The sequence below is a fragment of the Staurois parvus genome, unplaced genomic scaffold, assembly GCF_062004578.1.
Source record: "Staurois parvus isolate SC_StPar_1 unplaced genomic scaffold, SC_StPar_1.0 ptg000697l, whole genome shotgun sequence".
NCBI lineage: Eukaryota > Metazoa > Chordata > Amphibia > Anura > Ranidae > Staurois > Staurois parvus.
The window spans coordinates 4,764,721-4,783,981 of record NW_028318493.1 but is presented as its reverse complement, the minus strand read 5'-3'; the positions used below and the strand labels follow the sequence as shown (position 1 = coordinate 4,783,981).

Below are 19,261 nucleotides of genomic sequence, written 5' to 3'. Positions count from 1 at the left end.
GCCCTGTGAACAGTCTTCATGCCATAGTTTCTCTGTTCCAGCAACCTCCTTGGTGGGGCAATTCTAAGGGACGCTATCTGGTGTCAGTTTGCAGTAAAGTATCCTGGGGCCACTAGGGTTCCCAGCCCATTCCAACTATCAGGACCTCTGATGAAGACCAACTATTTTTTTTAAATCCACTCCTCAGGGAGCCCACATCACCTGCTGGGGTCACTGGAGCAGGGGCGGACTGACCATTTGGAAGGGCCCGGGGTCAGTAGGGGGCCCCATGACATGCACCTGGTACCTTTTTCATAGGCTTTTTTGAGTTTGGGCAAGGACACAGGGGCCCCATGATCCCCTATTGCCCGAGGGCCCCATGAGTTGTCAGTCCGCCCCTGCACTGGAGCAAAACCTTTGGCTGCATTTATACTACATTTCTCAAACAATAATATAGTGGGGCATATTTATAAAGCAGTGAATGTGTCTTTCACTGAACATTCACTGGTAGTGAATCAATCATGCATAAACACATGCTCCCAAACATTCACCTGCAGTGAAAGTTTGGTGAATGTCAGGTTCACTGTTATTATAAATATTATATGCCTCTTAGTAGTGGATACGCAGTTTTATTGACTTTCTTTTCCACCACAGATTTTCGCAGTTGCTCCTATTATTGTATTGTCGCATTGCACACCTTCAGTTGTTTGAGGCAGAAAGGGGTGATTACAGCTGATTGGTCAGCCAATTTTGCCACAGCTGAAGGCTTTGTACATAATCCCCTTTTAAAGGATTAATCTGCTTCCTTCATCACATGCGCTGTCCCAGCCAGGCATTTACAGATTCCTAGAAACACGACTTTGATTGGGATTCGTGCGATTAGAAAACAGGCTTTCAATTAGTCCTTCCAGGTGGCACCACATCTACCTCGGCGGCATCTGTTACCCGCAATCTTGGCACAGGTACAGGCTGTTAGGCGGTTTTTAATGTGCAGCCCCAGTTGTCTGTGTCGAGCGGCTGATCATTTATCCGCGGCACAGATTCTGCGCTAACGAAGTGTTTTTTTTTGCAAAAACAAACTCGTTTCCTCTCCCAAGAAGGCCTGGAATGAGGCTTATTTCCCTCGCATTTTCTGTCTCGTAAATGAACGGTAGAGATGCCTTCAGGCCCTCATCCCACCGGTGAAATGGATGTCAGGCCCACTGTGCAGGAGGAATATTACCGAGTATTGAACACGGCAGAAAATGGAGATTCGTCCAGAAAGGAAGATTTCACTGCAGAGATTCAATTTATCTGATTCCCGGCATTTTCCAATGTGGCTAGAACGCAATATTAAACACGTATTCCTACTAGCACCCCTCATGAAGCTCAATACCCCACAACTAATTGAGATGAGAAGGAGGAATAGCTCTTGGGACAAAGTATGAAAGCAAAGGGCACCCCCCCACACACACACACACACACTTCTCAAGTTATGGGGACCATGAAGATTTAAAGTAGATGTTAACCCTCTCTGAATGACATTCAGCTTACTCAGTGTGACAAAAACAGTTACCTTTTTTTCAACTTTTTGTTGCATCATCAGTTGATCTCCTGCAGCTATTTCTTGTCTACATGGCCTCCAGTGATGGGTGCATGATATTTCTCAGGTTGCATTCACAACAGTGAACCATGCCGGCATAATGTGCTTTGAAATGACCACTTGTAGTCTCTATTTAGAAGCCTGGGTGACAACACAGGAGCACATTTGGTATTCAGGCATAGTGTTGTCCCCATATTACAAGAAGTGCCTGAGCAAGGACCTTAATGACAGGATCATTAGGGATTATTATAATGGAAGCTACAAATTTAAAACAACATTTGAAAGTAACTTTTGAAAAGACATTAAAAAGATTTAGGTGTTTGGGTCTTCACCTACCTTGATGCTCCAAAAATTATTTGTTAAAGCTGAAGTTTAATCTGCTTACAATTAGACTTCCCCGGTTCTCCCCCCCCCCCCCTTCATCAACATGTTAATTTAATTTTCTTAGAAAACCCTTTCTTTTTTTAATTATATACCTCATTTTAGACCCAGTGATGTCATCACTGGGTATCTGTGCTTTTCTATCCAATGCAGGCAGATCATGGGTGGTAGCAGGGGCGGACTGAGCATTGGAGCACTCAGGCACTGCCTGAGGGCCCGGGGTCAGTAGGGGGCCCTATGAGATGCCCCTGGTACCTTTTATTGGCTTTTTCATAGGCTTTTTTGGGTGTGGGCGATGACACAGGGGCCCCATGATCCCATATTGCCCGGGGGCCCCATGAGTTGTCAGTCCGCCCCTGAGTGGTGGGAAGAGCCAGCAGAATGCTTTACATAGCTTCCTATGCAGACTAACCTAGATAACGCCCACAGCGAAAGAGGCTGACCAGGGACAGTTAGGTTACACAGGAAAGGGCTAGATAATGCTGGGCGTTCTCCAGCCAGGAAATGAGACTGTATCAGACTCGCTGCAGCTTCTAAGCTCACTGTGTGCATGCATTAAAGCAGATGGCTGTTGGGAAAAGTACTGATGAAGTATGCTGGGTGTCAATTCCCAGCGCTTGTTTTTGTGACATGTTCTCTTTTCAGTTTCCTCCAAAGGAAGCATTGGCACATGTAGACTTCCCAGAATCCCCCAGCCACCATCCATCAGAATCCAGGTTAAGCGGTCGGTCCCTTCAGCGTTTAGAAAAACTGTGACCCGGGAATTGTCCAGCGCAGCATCTCCCGTGTATGGTAATGAGCAGCCGGCCGCCCCAATCCATCAGCTGTCATGGGCTCAGAATGGAGGCCTTGCTGGAGACTTTTGTTTCTTTGGGGAGGAGAAGAGAAAGCGGACAGATCTTAGCTGAGCGTTAAGTGATAAATGAGGACAAAGCGTCCCATTCATCTCCCGCTGGGAGCGTGGACACAAACACTAAAGCAGTTTTGCGGAAGATGTGTCTGCAAATGTGACGGCTCTGTAACCTGTCAGGGAGGATAGAGAGGCTGCCACTGTCACCAGGAAGAGGACCTGTCATGATTTACCCCCACCAGGTCCAGCAAGAAGGGTGCTGAGGGGGTCACTGTAGGATTTTACAGAAGCAGATACGGAGGCCACCCAGCATGTTGGTCACCTACCCTACCCTCCAGTATGTGCCAGATTCAGAAACGCCAAGTACAGCTACATTCCTGTACAGAAATTTAAATTAATACACGTGATCTGCTTTGCTGGCTAATATATCTGCAGTTCCGTCCTGCTACACCATTGCCACAATTTCTTGCTTACAGGGTGATACCACTGCAGTTTCGTATTTCATTTCCCTTCTTCCAACCCATTGGACTATGAATGATCATCTTCCCACAGGTGAGATCCTGGTGGCCTCTCTCCTCCTGTAGCTTTCTTAGCCTCCAGCACCTGAAACATGTTAAAGGGAGCATTTGTATTTGGAAATAAATGTATACCCTTGGGGTAAGGGCTGTTTTCATATTTGCCTGGAGTTATGCTCCTTACTCTTGTGATGGCCTGCACTCTGCTTTATGGCTCTGAAGCTTCAAGAGAGAGACCACGCTTTTCAGAACTCATAGATTATGTGCCACTGCCCCACCCCCTGCCTGTTCTCTTGGGCACATAATTAACATTGATAATTTGTCATACCCGCCCTGAGCTCTCTCTGATATAAGTTCATCTAAGCACCTTGTGCCACTGCCCCGTCTTCTGCCTGTTCTCAAGACTCTTAATTGACTCAAAACTATTTTAGTGATACCCACTATGAACTCTCCCTTTTATGATGATAATCTAAGCACCTTGTGCCACTGCCCCGCCCCCCGTCTGTTCTTGTGAGCTTCTAATTGACGTCACTATATTGGAGATACCCACCATGAGCTTTTCCTTTTATAAGCTGTCTGTGCCACTGCCACTCCTGCCTGTTCTTAAGACTTTTAAATGAGATCACTAGATTGTAGATACCCACCATGAGCTCACCCTTTTATAAAACTCACCTAAGCACTCTGTGCCACTGCCACCCCTGCCTGTTCTTAAGAATTCTAATTGACATCACTAGATTGGCCATTCCCACCATGAGCTCACACTTTTATAAAACTCATCTAAGTACGTTGTGCCACTGCCCCGCCCAATGCCTGTTCTTGTGAGCTTCTAGTTGACGTCACTATATTGTTGATACCCACCATGAGCTCTCCCTTCTATAAAACTCATCTAAGTACCTTGTTCCACTCTCCCACCACCTGCCTGCTCTGTACAATGCTACTGATGTTTGCCATTATATCTAAGCACCTTGTGCCACTGCCCCGCCCAATACCTGTTCTTGTGAGCTTCTAATTGACGTCACTATATTGTTGATACCCACCATGAGCTCTCCCTTCTATAAAACTCATCTAAGTACCTTGTTCCACTCTCCCACCACCTGCCTGCTCTGTACAATGCTACTGATGTTTGCCATTATATCTAAGCACCTTGTGCCACTGCCCCGCCCAATGCCTGTTCTTGTGAGCTTCTAATTGACGTCACTATATTGTTGATACCCACCATGAGCTGTTCCTTTATAAATGCATATAAGCACTCTGTGCCAATGCCACCCCTGCCTGTTCTTAAGACTTCTAAATGACATCACTATATTGTTGATACCCACCATGAGCTCTCCCTTTTACAAGCTCATCTAAGCAGCCTGTGCCACTGCTCCGCCCCCTGCCTGTTCTTAAGACTTCTAATTGACATCACTAGATTGGTGATACCCACCATGAGCTCACACTTCTATAAAGCTCATCTAAGTACCTTGTTCCGCTGTCCCACCACTTGCCTGCTCTGTACAATGCTACTGATGTTTTCCATTATATCTGAGCACCTTGTGCCACTGCCCCGCCCAATGCCTGTTCTTGTGGTCTCCTAACTGACTTCACTATATTGGGGATACCCACCATGAGCTCTCCCTTTTATAAGCTCATCTAAGCAGCCTGTGCCACTGCTCCGCCCCCTGACTGTTCTTGAGACCCCTAATTGACTTCACCATATTGTCATACCTCCCAACTTTCTAAGATGGGAACAGGGGAAACCTATTTGCAAATGTATGTAAATGTAGGAAACCCCCCCGACCACATCCTTCTTAAAGGAGAATTATCAAAAAATTATTGGTTAAACCCACAAGTGCTTTTTTCTTACCACTACTATTCCTTTATATTGGCTTTTGAAATTACAAATGCAGCCATTTAGAAATTGGATGGAAGGATTTAGCACTTTTTGATAGATAAATAGTGCATTGTATATACAGCTACAGTTGCAAGAAAAAGTATGTGAACCCCTTGGGATTACGTGGAATTTTGCATGAATTGGGCATAAAATGTGCTCTGAACATCATCTAAGTCACAACAATAGAAGAACACAGTCTGCTGAACATAATACTACACAAACATTAGATGTTGCCATGGTTTAATTGCACATAACATGTAAACATTCACAGTGCAGGGAGGAAAAAGTATGTGAGGCCCTTGCTTAATGACTTCTCCCAGAGCTAATTGGAGCCGGGAGTGAGCCAACCTTGACTCCAATCAGTGTGATGATATTGGATGTGTTGCTGACAGCTGTCCTGCCCTTAAAAAACACACACCTGTTTTGGGTTTACTGGTTTCAAGAAGCACTGTCTGATGTGAACCATGCCTTGCAGAAAAGAGCTCTCAGAAGACCTACGATCAAGAATTGTTGACTTGCTTGAAGCTGGAAAAGGTTACAAAAGTATCTCCAAAAGCCTTGATGTTCATGTGTCCATGGTAAGACAGACTGTCTACAAATGGAGAAAGTTTAGCACTGTTGCTACTCTCCCTAGGCGTGGTCGTCCTGTAAAAATGACTGCAAGAGCACAGCGCAGAATGCTGCATGAGGTAAAGAAGAATCCCAGAGTGTCAGCTAAAGACCTACAGAAATCTCTGGCACATGCTAACATTTTTGTTGACACATCTACAATAAGGAAAACATTAAACAAGAATGGAGTACATGGGAGGACACCACGGAGGAAGCCATTGCTGTCCAAGAAGAATATTGCAGCACGTTTGAAGTTTGCAAAACAGCACCTGGATGTTCTACAGCACTACTGGCAAAATATACTGTGGACAGATGACCAAGATTGAGTTGTTTGGGAAGAACACACAACACTATGTGTGGAGAAAAAAAGGCACAGCACACCAACATCAAAACCTCATGCCCACTGTAAAACATGGCGGAGGGAGCATCATGGTTTGGGGCTGCTTTGCTGCCTCAGGGCCTGGACGGATTGTTGTCATTGATGGGAAAATGAATTCCAGAGTTTAACAAGACATTTTGCAGGAAAACGTGCGACCATCTGTCCGCCAACTGAAGCTCTGCAGAGGATGGGTGATGCAACAGGACAATGACCCAAAGCATACAAGTAATTCAACAACACAATGGCTGCAACAGCACAGAATACGCCTTCTGGAGCGGCCCAGTCAGAGTCCTGACCTCAACCCGATTGAAATGCTGTGGCATGACCTTAAGAGAGCGATTCACACCAGACATCCCAAGAATATTGCTACACTGAAACAGTTTTGTGAAGAGGAGTGGTCCAAAATTACTCCAGATCGTTGTGCAGGTCTGATCTGCAACTACAGGAAACATTTGGTTGAGGTTATTGCTGCCAAAGGAGGGTCAACCAGTTATTAAGTCCAAAGGTTCACATACTTTTTCCTCCCTGCACTGTGAATGTTTACATGTTATGTGCAATTAAACCATGGCAACATCTAATGTTTGTGTAGTATTATGTTCAGCAGACTGTGTTTTTCTATTGTTGTGACTTAGATGACGTTCAGAGCACATTTTATGCCCAATTCATGCAAAACTCCACATAATCCCAAGGGGTTCACATACTTTTTCTTGCAACTGTATATAGATCAGACCGGGAGGAGGGACAGAAGGACTTTGTAACAAATGAAGGACAGTCCCTCGAAATCAGGGACAGTCTCAGCCAACCAGATTTCAGTTTAGAGAAAATGATAGCTTTTTGTACCCGTGGGTTTGCTGTATCTTGCAAGCAAATTTAATGGTGTGGCTTTCCAAGTCTCTCCAGGTCTCTGCATGGAGTCATATATTTGAGGATGTATTAACAAATACAGAGCAAACCAAGATATATATGTAGGAGAAACCAGGGAAGGCAAAATATACTTCAGCTTAACCCATTTAAGGGATTTCAGATGACGGGAAGCGGAGCGGGGTTTGTGATCATATGACCGCCGTGATTGGTTGTCAGAGCGGTTACATGATCAGAAAGCTCACGATTGCAAGTGGAGATCGAGAGCTTTCCGCTAGCCGCCGGTAACTGTGTCAGGAGTGCGCATGGTGGTGGGCCAATCACAGCGGTCACGTGATTGGAAGGCTTCCGATCGCAAGTAGAGATTGGGAGCTTGTCGCTAGCCACCGGTAAGTATGCCGCGAGCGCACACGGTGCGGGGTTTGTGATCATGTGACCACCGTGATTGCTTGTCAGAGTAGTCACGTGATTGGAAGGCTTCCGATCGCAAGTAGAGATTGGGAGCTTTCCGCTAGCCGCTAGTAACTGCCAGGAGCGCTCAGGGTGCACAGTTCTCTTTTTCTTTGGAGACACAAATATGTGGCCTCTCTGCGTTAAGGTCCACCCGCTGGGAGTTCGCATATATGCATACAGAAAGCAGGAAGGAGTTCAATGAATACAGAGCTACATTAAATTGTGCCTTTTATAGCATTCTGAAATTCATGTTTAAGTGTTTTACCAAACCATCATTTACCAAATAATGAACAGTTGTGGGTGGATTGCCCCTTTAAGTATTATTTATTTATTTTAGGTACTTGTATAGCGCCGTCAATTTACTCAGCGCTTTTACATATATATTGTACATTCACATCAGTCCCTAACCCTCAAGGGACGTACAATCTAAGGTCCCTAACTCACATTCATACATACACATACTAGGGACAATTTAGACAGGAGCCAATTCACCTACCAGCATGTCTTTGGAGTGTGGGAGGAAACCGGAGTACCCGGAGGAAACCCACGCAGGCACAGGGAGAACATGCAAACTCCAGGCAGGTGGTGCCGTGGCAGGGATTCGAACCGACGACACTAGTGCTGCCAGGCGGAAGTGCTAACCATTTAGCCACTGTGCTGCCCATATTATAAGTATTCCCAGACTATATGAGGATGTTTGATACTCTATTGAATGGATCAGTGTTCCTTGTAAACCGGGATCGAGTGTAAGAGCTGTAAAAATGGAGGAAAACCTGAAACAATCATCATTATTGTCTCTCCGCAGAATCCTGACAGTGATATAGAAGGCACTCACGCTCCGCATGTCAGGACAAGTGATCAGACTTCATTCTCCCCAGCATGGCGAGGGTTATTTACGCAGTATTAGCATCCATTGTTGTGAGAAGCTATTAGCTAATGTTCGCAGCGATTACACTTTTGTAGCTGCTATTATACAGCTGACACTAATAATGAATGAGAGGCTCGCAGCCCTCCAATATAATCAATCTCAGGTCTCGCGGATCAGCTGCAGCAGGTTATCAAATCCTACTCTAGCTGTCCGACCGGCGCCCTTCCCGATACAGTTCATTGAAATGTTTCCATACACAAAGTCTCCGCTTTTCATTTCACAGAAAAACACAACTCGATAGTGTCAGGCTGTGGCAGTAATGACACCATCCTAGTTAATTGTCTAAGAAATAACTAGCCACCGCACACAGTGTAATTCACTCCGAGAGGGGACACATTCACATACTGTACTGGCCACAGACTCCCGTGCACCGTCTTTTGTTTTACATTTATATCTGACGCTCACAATTAACACAAGGTACATATTCCATACAAATGATTGTTGTCAGAAAGTTTTAGGGCCAGTTCACACTGCATGCGTTTCAGTTGTTTTTTTTTCTGCATCCAAAACGCACAGAAAGTAGGTGATATGGTTGTCAGTGTCAGTTCACATCAGCGCTTGCAGTTCCAGTGCAGTCCGGATGCAGAAAAAAAAACTGGCTGTAGAATATATTTAACAAATATAGATTTTTTTTTAAAATATATTCTTCAGATTTTTTTTTAACATATAACAAAGTCATTTTACCATATATTTTTACATATACTTGTAAATGCATTCCAAAATTGTAGATTTGCATTTTCAAAGACATACAGTATATTTGAAATGTATTTAAAAAAATATTTTTCATATATTTTGTAATAAAAACACATTTCACAATGCAGTATGTATATATATATATATATATATATATATATATTTTTTTTTTTTTTTTTTTTTTTTTTTTTTAAATATATTGAATATGGCCAAAATTGTAGCATTTCAAATATATGGCAATATATTTGGGAAGAATATTTTAAAAATATATTTCAAATATATTTTTCTTCCATATGGGATGGAAAGCTCCCAATTGCACCGATCATGTGACCACTGTAGCAGCCAATCACAGCTGTCACATAATCCTAAACCCCGTGCCGCCTCCCAGCACCAGAAACCCTTTAAAGGGCCGGGAGGTGCCGGTACCATGGGGTGAGAAATGAAGAGCACCACAACGCACCACAACATATTAGCAAGCAACCCTCACAGCGCAGGTATAGGACCACTGCAAGGATTAAAGTATAACTAAAGACAAAACTCTTTTCTTTTTTTTCTTTTTTTTTAAATTTTGGATAGAGCGAAGAGGGATTAGAACACCTATTAAGTTTTTATTGCTGTCTGTGTCCTCATTAGGGAGATTCACCCTCTCGATTTGTCCTGTCTACCATTATCATTGAAAGGTAAAGTAAAAGAAAATTTGGGTTGTCCCCAGAAAAGTAAAGAAGGGGAAGTCTTCCAATGGGGACACTAGTTCTAGATAACTTGTGTGTGTGGGGGGGGGGAAGGAATTCCTGTAATTTGCAGGGATTTAATCTCACGTCCTGGTTTGGCTATGGGACAGGAAGTGAAGGGAAATCTCCCCAGTGGGACACAGGGGACAAAATAAATCTGACATGGCTTACAACCCTCCCCTGCTTTATCCAAAGTGAAAACTAAGTTTTGCCTATAGTTCTACTTTAATTTTAAAATTTCCCGGAGTTGGGTTTTAATCTTGCAAGTTCTTATATAGGTTTCCTGTGTTAAAAACAATATTGATTTATTTTTCATAATTCTCCATAGCAAAATTCTGCAGACGTTGTGTAGTAACTACACCTTTGACACACTTTAGATCACAGGTGCCAAACACAAGGCCTGCAGGCCAAATCCGGCCATTCAGGCCTTTTCATGTGGCCCTTGCACCTCTACTGCAGCTACGATACCCCCATTGTCTCTGCCTCCACCTTGTCTCAGCAGTCGGCAGCAGAGAGGAGAACAGAGCTCCTCCTCCAGATCCTGCACCTCTCAGTGCAGCTGCTGCACCCTCTCATCTCTGCCTCCCCTGGTCTCAGCATTCAGCAGACTGTGGTAACTGACTCCACTGCTCACCTGGTCCTCCTCCTGACCCGGCACTTTCTAATTACCAGCTGTGCCCCCAAAGGGGGTGCACGGTGATGTTAGGGAGGGTGGGGATTCCTGACATCCGATGTATAGGGGGTGGGGTGCTCTAGTCTTACAGATACAACCGGCCCTTTGAGGGCAACCATAATGCTGATATGGCCCGCAATTAAATGGAGCTTGACACCCCTGCTTTAGATTTTCTTGGCAAATTAAATTGTGTACAACCAAAACTTTGTATTTTATTAATGTAGGATTGAGCAGGAAGAGTTAAAACCCCATCAGGTTATTTTTTTTGCTGTCTGCGTTCCATTGATTAAATTTTCCCACATTTCCATTCCCAGAGACAGGAAATCTCCAAAAAGTGAGATGAATTCGCCTCTTAGGGTGTTGTCCCCGGAACAAGTATCTCCATTGGGGGGGCAACTCGAAAAATTAGATTTTCCCCTTTATTTTTTTCTCAGTGGTAATGGTGACCAGTACATATAGAGAGGCGCAATCTCCCCTTTGGGTATACAGATAATAAAAACTTGGCAAAGGGTCCAACCCGCTCCCACCGTGTACAAAATAACAAAAAAAAATTCCCGATAGACACACTTTAAGCAAATTTGTAGATATAACACCTCAAGTTGTAATTTTTTTATTTCCCGCTGTCCCCCCAGGAGCTTTTCTGGGGGCCAACAGAGCTAATAGACCTCCAAAGACTTTGATTGAAGTACTTAAATAGAAGGAATCATCTCTGACATCCTTTTAGATTTTCAAACTTCCATGCTCACTAGCATTTTTGTAAGCTCAAAAAACGCTGCATAAAAAAGGCTGGTAATAGTGTTTTTAGTAGTGTTTAGGAGCATTTAGTCCTCATGCACACGGGACGTTTTTACAGTGGCTGTTCTTGACAGCCAGTAAACCCCCCAGCATGTTGTCCTATGTGTCCATACACACAGACTGGAATCAACGTTTTTTTGTCTGGAAAAAACCCAGGACTAGAGGGCTTCTAGAGGAGTTTTATAGCTGCAAAAACGCTCTAACGCTGAAAAACGTGGGGTGGAGGGGGGGGGGAAATAAACGATAAAAAATGAAAAAGCTTGAAGACGCCGCTTTTTTGCTTCAAAACTACGCTAATGCAAAAATGCTAAAAAACTGAAATACTCAGGTTTTTAATGTGACTTTACACAGCTAACGTTACCAGAGTTATCAAAATGCCCCGTGCGCATGGAGCCTTAGCATTCGTGTTTTATTAGCGTTTTTACAGTACATGTAGGGGGGAAAAAAGCTGTTAGAAGTGTTTTAGTATTTATTTATTTCAGGTACTTATATAGTGCTGTCAATTTACGCAGCACTTTACATATATATTGTACATTCACATCAGTCCCTAACCCTCAAGGGGTGTACAATCTAAGGTCCCTAACTCACATTCATACATACACATACTAGGGCCAATTTAGACAGGAGCCAATTCACCTACCAGCATGTCTTTGGAGTGTGGGAGGAAACCGGAGTACCCAGAGGAAACCCACGCAGGCACAGGGAGAACATGCAAACTCCAGGCAGGTGGTGCTGTGGTTGGGATTCAAACCAACGACCCGAGTACTGCCAGGTGGAAGTGCTAACCATTTAGCCACTGTCCTGCCCAGCATTTAATAGCATTTAGCAACCTATAGGAGTGCTTAGTGTTTTTTCCAAAAAAAACTCTACAAAAACAATTTTTTTTCTGCTCCTAGGCCCTGAAGCTCAAAAAACGCTAATAGCCTAAAGTAGTGTTCATTGACACATAGGATAACACTATTTAGCATCTAGGAGCAGAAAAAAAATGCTAATAACAGCTTCTAGGAGCTTATATAATCACTGGTGTACATGGAGCCTAAGTCAGCCATACACGGATTGAAATTTGGCCAGTTTGGACAAATTGTGATCTAGGTATGGGCACCCTGGTTGTACAGAAGTTGATCTGCCAGTCAGGGCCGTGGATAAGGGGGTACCACCAGTCCTCTTGTACGGGGCCTAGGCTGCTGGGTGGTTCTGATGTGGGCAGGGAGGGTGATCGGCACAGTGGGGGGGCAATTACTGGAACCGATCCCCTGTATGGCTCTTTCTGCAACAGGTGAAAGCCGGCTTCTTCTCCCCCTCCCGATGGCTTTCAGCTGCTGCAGAGAGAGCCACACAGGGGATCGGTTCCAGTAATTGAGCCCCCCCCCATCCCATCACCATACGTTTCTCCCTACTACCCTGGCTCCCCCGTGTGCCCCCATCCCCCACAGTTCTGCCTGCTTCCCTACTCTCCTTCCCACCAGCAGCTGTAAGCACACAATAGGATCCTTCAGAATGGAGAGTTGGGGGGAAGGGTCAAGTAAATATGTCACATTTACCAGCCCCTTTCCTGAATGAACACAATCAGTGTTCAGTACCGATCACTCACTGCATTCATTCATAACTGGAGCATAGTGAACTGTGGTTTTTTTTTTGGAGGGGGGGCCCTGTTGGGTTGGCTATATGGGGCCTCGTGCTTTCTAACAGCAGCCCTGTTGCCAATTGACTTCTGTACAGCCAGCCAGTTGCATTATACCTGATTGATCAGTGCCACCGGCTATAGCCAACAGCACCGATCATTGTTTTCTGATGGCAGGGAGGGCTCTCCGCTATCAAAATAAAATAGCACAATGAATGCATGAATGGGAGAACTGAATTATTTTTTTATATTTTTTTTCAACCCGCTGGCTGAATAAAACAATGTTTTAATGCCTATAAAATAAAAGTGCAGCACTAGAAGAATATATAAATGTGTCACAATAAATAAAAGTGATAAAAAAAAGTCCCAACAACGGTGACCTAGGGTAACAATGCACACTAACCAGAAGTGCACATTATATGTGCAATGTAGAAAAGATGGAGTTCATAGAGTAGTCATCAGCATGGAAAGGGTAGATGCATTCCCTTGGTCAGAGAAGATCCTCACGATGGTACAGAGCTGGGCAGAAGAAATCCACTAGATGGTAGAAAACGATCATTGCTCCACCAAAAGAGCACTGTTCCTCCACTGTGCAAAAACGATATCCGGCACAATCCCGGATACACTCTCAGGCAATGTCCTGTAAGCGTGGCAGAGGAGGAGGGTGACTGGGACGATGGAGGCTTGGAAGCGGAAACCGGCGAACGCTTTAAATGCCTGATCTACCTTACAGGCCCCAATCTCCTGCAGGGATATGCAAGGAGCCTGCGCACCTAGAGTGGAGCCAGAGATATCTCTTTCATTCAGCACTGGAGTTGTAATCTGTCAGGCTCTCCTCTCACTTCCCTCGGTTTTTTCCTATTTTGTTTTTTCCTATATCAAAAGAGCCAAAAAAGTCTGCAAATACATTTCCTTCATTTTTATTATTTCCTTGCTGCTTCCCATTCCTTTAACCAGTACTGGAATATTCATATGGGGTTTATTTACTAAAGTTGGAGAGCGCAAAATCAGGCTCACTTCTGCATAAAAACCAATCAGCTTCCAGGTTTATTGCCAAAACTTAATTGAACAGTCTGAGGTTAGAAGCTGATTGGTTTCTATGCAGAAGTGAGCCTGATGTTGCACTCTCCAACTTTAGTAAATAAATCTCTATTGTCTCTAGTAGTTCAGGTTTCTCTACCAATTCAGGTTGAACATTTGCTTGGATCATTTATGAATAGCTTTTGTCTCGATATGTTAAAAAAAAAAAAGGTAATATTTTGCCTACAGCCTCTGAGACATCTGCACTCTAACAGTAAAGGGTTTCTGTTGCCTTGCGTTGTGTATTGGATCGGGATATTTGCGTTCAGTTTTTATGTAAAGAAAAAAATTATGCAATCAAAGAACCGATGCGCTGCTATTTGTATACTGCATCCAATAAATCTTTTCCATGAACAGCTGCTGCCATCTTATAACACTCTCACCTGTGTATAAACAATATAAATAGAAACCTAAATGGTGCAGCACTATACATAAAATAATATTAAATTAATACCATAAACAATCGTAACTGAATTTAAAAAAATGAAGAAAAAAAAAAGAAAACCATATATCATGCAAATAAATAATCTGCCTTCCTCTGGATCAACTGTGGGTGTAGGAGTATAACTTTTTTTTTGTTTTATGGTTGAACTGGATGGACTTTTGTCTTTTTTCAGCTATGTAATTATATATTATTTCTGTGCCACTCAATATACAAATATATAAATATCAAACATAGGCGAGCGCTGGAACTATAAAGCAGCTAGCACCAAGGTATAGCTAACAAGTCCTTATGAATCAGGACCTCCTTCCTCCTGCTGGGGATCCCTCTAGTGATATAAAGATCTATATAGAGGAATCAGGACCTCCTTCCTCCTGCTGGGGATCCCTCTAGTGATAGCTAAAGATCTACAGGTGAAACTCGAAAAATTAGAATATCGTTCAAAAGTTCATTTATTTCAGTAATGCAACTTAAAAGGTGAAACTAATATATGAGATAGACTCATTACATGCAAAGCAAGATAGTTCAAGCCGTGATTTGTCATAATTGTGATGATTATGGCTTACAGCTCATGAAAACCCCAAATCCACAATCTCAGAAAATGAGAATATTACATGCAATCAATAAAACAAGGATTGTACATAGAACAATATCGGACCTCTGAAAAGTATAAGCATGCATATGTACTCAGTACTTGGTTTGGGCCCCTTTTGCAGCAATTACTGCCTCAATGCGGCTTGGCATGGAAGCTATCAGTCTGTGGCACTGCTGAGGTGTTATGGAAGACCGGGATGCTTCAATAGCGGCCTTCAGCTCTTCTGCATTGTTCGGTCTCATGTCTCTCATCTTTCTCTTGGCAATGCCCCATAGATTCTCTATGGGGTTCAGGTCAGGAGAGTTTGCTGGCCAATCAAGCACAGTAATCCCACAGTCATTGAACCAGGTTTTGGTGCTTTTGGCAGTGTGGGCAGGTGCCAAGTCCTGCTGGAAAATGAAGTCAGCATCCCCATAAAGCTCATCTGTGGAAGGAAGCATGAAGTGCTCCAAAATCTCCTGGTAGATGGCTGCGTTGACCCTGGACTTAATGAAGCAAAGTGGACCAACACCAGCAGATGACATGGCTCCCCAAATCAACACAGACTGTGGAAACTTCACACTGGACTTCAAGCATCTTGCAGTGTGTGCCTCTCCATTCTTCCTCCATACTCGGGGTCCTTGGTTTCCAAATGAGATGCAAAAGTTGCTCTCATCAGAAAAGAGGACTTTGGACTACTGAGCAACAGACCATGTCTGTTTTTCTTTAGCCCAGGTAAGACGCCTCTGACGTGGTTTGTTGTTCAGTAGGAATACGACATTTGAAGCCCATGTCCAGGATCTGTCTGTGTGTGGTGCACTGTCTGTGTCTTGATGTACTGACTCCAGCCTCAGTCCACTCCTTGTGAAAGTCCCCAACACTTTTGAATGGCCTTTTGCTGACAATCCTCTCCAGGCTGCGATCATCCCTGCTGCTTGTGCACCTTTACCCCCAATTTTGTACTCAATCAGAGGGTTCTTTTTTCCTTAAAGCAGTAGTTAAATTAACAGAAAAAAAGGGTCGCCCTGTAGGTTTAAGCCATAATTTGCTAGTATGCATTGCATACTAGCCTATTATGTCAGGCTTACCTTTAGAATGTAATAAATTGAAATCTACGTAAATACCTGAGGAACAGAGATGAGTAAATCCAATGACGGTGGGGTAGCTTGAGTCAACTCCATAAGATGGGGACAGTTTGAGGAGTCTCGGATGGTACACAAGATCTGATTTGAGTCATATCAGTCTGGTTGGAATTATTCTATATATGAGGCATTTATTGACCCCTATAATTAAGGGGTCAAAGTATCTGATAAGCCTCCAATCTTCTTATGTCCTTTTCCATCTTTATAAAGTTCCATTACCTTGTTATGCAGGACTTTTGACAGTTCTTTTCTGATCCCCCTGGCTCAGTATCTAGCTTAGTCAGTGCTTCCACATAAGAGCTAACATACTCACTGACTATTTATACACTGACACTAATTGCAATTTAAAAAGCCACAGATGTGGGACATTAACCTCTAATTGGCATTTTAACCCGTGTGTGTCCCCTTGTGTGTCTGTACCAAGGCCAAACATTCCAAGGTATGTAAACTTTTGATCCGGGCCATTTGGGTGATTTCTGTTATCATTGTGATTTAAAAAGGAGCCAAACAACTATTTGATAAATGTCTTCATATGATCATCATTCTTCAATAAAAGAGCATTTTTTGGCATGATCAGTCATATTTTCAATATCAATGCCAAAATTTCACAATTTCTGCCAGGGGATGCAAACTTTTGAGCACAACTGTATATCACTTATAAACAGAATAAACAGAATTTGATCTAGTAAAGAGCCTTGTGTTACACCACTAGTGACTAGTCCTTGTTCCCAATGGAGCCCATTTACACCCACACTCTGATAACTACCTTTTCGCCAATTGCGTATCCACTGATCGAACCAAGTGTGAAGTCCTAGCTCGTACAACTGTTTTCAAGATCATTATGTTGAACCATTATCAAATGCTTTGCTATAATCAAGATTTGCTATATCTGCAGCACTACTTTGGTCCTATACATTAGTTGTATAGTCATAAAATCGATTTATTAGTCTGACTTGAACTGCCCCAATAAAGCCATGTTGCTTTGGGTCCAGCAAGTTTTGATTTTTTAATGATCCCTCATTTTCAGCGAGATTCCACTAATTTTAGTAATACAAATGTTAAAATCTCTGGCCTGTAGTTACCAGCTTCTTACTTACCACCCTTCTTGTGGATAGGTACGATATCAACTGTTCACCAGTCATGGGCAACTTCTCCTGTTAGAAGAAATGTATTTAAAAAGTGACTATACCTCCAACACCTTGAAGTTTTTTTTTATAACTCAGGGCCCTTTGCTATTATTAAGCTTTAACCACTTCCAGTCCGGACACCTTTACCCCCTTCCTGTCCAGGGCAATTTTCAGCTTTCAGCGCTATTACACTTTGAATGACAATTGCGCGGTCATGCAATATTGTACCCATATGAATTTGTTACCATTTTTTTGAGACAGATAAAGTTTTATTTTGGTGGTATTTATTCACCGCTGGGACTTATATTTTTTTTTGCTATGTAAATGAAAAAGTCCAAAAATTTTGAAAAAAAGTGTTTTTCTTATAAAATTTTGCAAATAAATAATCTTTCATCATAAATCTTGACCAAAATGTATTCCGTTATATTTTTAGCAAAAAAAAAAAAATAAGCCAAATTAGTTTATAACCAAAAATTATAATTTTTAAACATTTTTTTTACATTTTTATTTTATTTTTTTATATTATTATTTATGGGGTTTTTTTACATACTGTCACGCTAGCAGTACAGTGTCACCATGGTGACACTGTACTACTTGTGGGGGATGATGAAGATTTTTTTTTTCTTTTTTTTTTACAGGGATTGCTTTTACACCCATATAGGATGTAAAAGCAATCATTTCTCTTTCTCTCTCTGTCTGCATTCTTGCAGCCATTGAGAAATACTGAGTGAGCTGTGATTGGTCACACCTTGTCACATGGTACAAGGCTGTTGTGAATAGCCTTGTACCATGTGACCTCTGTGATCATTCACAGATTTCACATGTAGTAAGCAATGATGTCACAAGTGACATCTTGCTTACTACTTTGCATGTGATCACTGATTGGCCAATCAGTGATCACATGATCAGGACCGAGGTCCCGTCCGACGATCAGTGTTTCACTGTGTCCGGAGGACACAGTGGGCACCGGATCGCGGTGCTGCGTGCTCCCAGGGAGCGTGCACAGCTAGAAAAGGCGGGTGCCTTTTATGAACGGCAACCCGCCCCTGGACTGCCACCGCCCTGCCGTTTATAAACAGCAGGCGGACGGCAAGTGGTTAAAGAATAAGTTCACCTTTGAGAAAAAAAATAGTAAATGCACAACTTTTTGCAGGTAAAAAAATGTGCAATTATTATTTTTTTTTTAATATTATTATTAAAGAGCTTTAGCTGTACTTCTCCTTTAAGTGAGCCAGTTCCTCTGCCTCTAGAAACGCAGCAAAAGAACTGTCACCCCTAGAACCAATATGATCTTCCAGCTTTTGTTTGGTAATGTTATTTACTTCTGAGAATACTGAACGGAAATAATTGTCTAAATCAGGGGTCTCCAAACTTTCTAAGCAAAGGGCCAGTCCTTCAGACTTTACGGGGCTGGATTGCGGCCAGTGGAAGTTGAAAATATCCCAGAATCAGTGGAAGTGAACAATGCCTTAGGCTTGGTGGTCCATGGAAGTAAACATTACATAATGCCTGTGGTCAGTAGGAGAAGGAATAGTGCCCCATCATTGCTACTGTATTAGTTGGAGGAAATGTTCTCCATCATTGGTACCAATAGGAGGAATAGAGCCCATCATTGGTGTTAGTGGCCTACTGTTGGTGGCAGTGGGAGGAATAGTGCTCCAAGTACAAGATAAAGGCAAGCAAAAGCCTGCACTTGGCTTCAGTTTGGAGAGCACTAATCTGAATAACTTGTTACATCCAGATCTCGTACTTCGTATTTATTTTTGTGATCCCATAGTATCTGTTCTGCCTTCCACTAATATACCTAGAAAGGTTTTGTTCCCTTTCTTACTGAATGTAGACATTTGTTCCTCTTCCTGGGCTGTAGAACCACTGATATGTTTGGCCTCCTTTTGTCTGTTTTTATGCACCTCTGTATCAGTTACACTTTTTGTTTCCTTGTAACTCCTATATGCTGATTTTTTTGTTCTCCT

At 42.9% G+C, this 19,261-nt stretch overlaps 1 protein-coding gene across 4 annotated transcripts in view; it reads left to right on the top strand.

The window, feature by feature from the left end:
- The window catches only part of VTI1A (vesicle transport through interaction with t-SNAREs 1A), a 734,144-nt gene that overhangs the window by 701,095 nt on the left and 13,788 nt on the right, over positions 1-19,261 (top strand). The gene's annotated exons all lie outside the window — the stretch shown is intronic.